Source organism: Canis lupus, chromosome 18 (assembly GCF_048164855.1).
Source record: "Canis lupus baileyi chromosome 18, mCanLup2.hap1, whole genome shotgun sequence".
Taxonomy (NCBI): Eukaryota; Metazoa; Chordata; class Mammalia; order Carnivora; family Canidae; genus Canis; species Canis lupus.
The window spans coordinates 23,874,661-23,876,243 of NC_132855.1; the positions used below are offsets into that span (position 1 = coordinate 23,874,661).

Genomic DNA, 1,583 nt, shown 5'->3' on the forward strand with positions numbered 1-1,583 from the left:
GGGAGGTGGGGAGGGGCAGAGGGAGAGGGAGAGAGAGAATCCTAAGTAGGTTCCACACCTAACACAGAGCCCAATTCGGGGCTGTATGTATCTCACAACCCTGAGATTATGACCTAGGCCCAATTCAAGAGCCAGATGCTTAACCAGCTGAACCACCCAGGCACCCCTGGGATTTGCTTTAAATTATTCCAGGAAAAAAAACCGGATTAATAAATACTATACAAAATAATAATAATAATAATAATAAATAAATACATACATACATACATACATACTATACATATGGGGAAGAAACTATTTGCTAAAATTAGGTAATGGGGAAGTGCCCAGCTGGTTCAGTCAATAGAACATGTGACTCTTGATCTTGGGGTTGTGAGTTCAAGCCTCACATCGGGCATGGAGCCTAATTAAAAGCCAAAAAATAAATAAATAAAATCTTTTTTTTCTTTAAAGATTTTATTTATTTTAAAGAGAGAGAGCACAAGCATGAACAGGGGGAGGGACAGGGGGAGAAGCAGACCCCTTGCTGAGCAGGGAGCCCGATGTGGGACTCGATCCCGGGTCTCCAGGATCACGCCCTGGGTTGAAGGCAGGCACTCAACCGCTGAGCCACCCGGGCTGCCCCACATTCTGAAATCTTGCTCAGGAATAGTAATCTCCATAATACTGTTCGTTTAACTTTCCTAACAAAACTGTGGTTCAAAGTCTAGGTCAACTCTTTTATCACCAAGTATTATGGGAGGAAATTTTTTAGGAGGAAACTAATTTTTAAAATTGTGAAATACAGATAAAGCTCAGAATCACCTCACACATTATTACCCCGACTGAGAACCAAGTGGATAGGTCTGGGGGGGGGGGGGCGGGGGGGGGGATCTTGGCTCCAAGGCTGTAAGGAAATGACTCAAAGAGGAAAAAAACAAGTTGATTGAGTTATCTCTGGGTGGAAGGACTGGGGACAGCCAGGAGTGAGGCAAGAACTGTGACTTTTCATTAAAATCCCCCTGCGCAGGTATTATGTTGATAGCCTTACAAGGGGCAAAGGTTGAAGGGTAGGAATAGAGCATTGAGAATACCCCCAAAAATAAGAACATACTAAATTTTATCCTGTATATGCTTCCAGTTTTTTCCGTTCCATCAGAATCCCTTTGGAAAATATTTAAAGGGGCCAAGGTCAATAAAAGCCCACCTGGTGACTCAAAATCTTCAATAGAACGTGTTAGAAAGGTCACTCTGGGGCAGCCCAGGTGGCTCAGCGGTTTAGCGCCGCCTTCAGCTCAGGACGTGATCCTGGGGACACGGGGTCGAGTCCTAGGTCGGGCTCCCTGCCTCTGCCTGTGTCTCTGCCTCTCTCTCTCTCTCTCTGTCTCTCATGAATAAGTAAGTAAATAAAACATTTAAAAAAGAAAGAAAGAAAGAAAGGTCACTCTGCTGGGGATTCTGAGCCCAGGCGCCTCGGCGCCCCGCACACGCCATCCGCCGCCCGCCTCCCAGGTAGGCCGGTACCACCACAAAGCCTCGCGGGAGGCGGGGCTAGTGACGTCACAGGAGCGCCCGCCCCCTTACGTCGCGCACTGGGAGGCCAG

At 47.1% G+C, this 1,583-nt stretch overlaps 1 protein-coding gene across 2 annotated transcripts in view; it reads right to left on the reverse strand.

Annotated features, from left to right (window-relative positions):
• Positions 1-1,583, reverse strand: part of CCDC126 (coiled-coil domain containing 126) — a 105,989-nt gene that overhangs the window by 103,767 nt on the left and 639 nt on the right. The window lies entirely within an intron of this gene.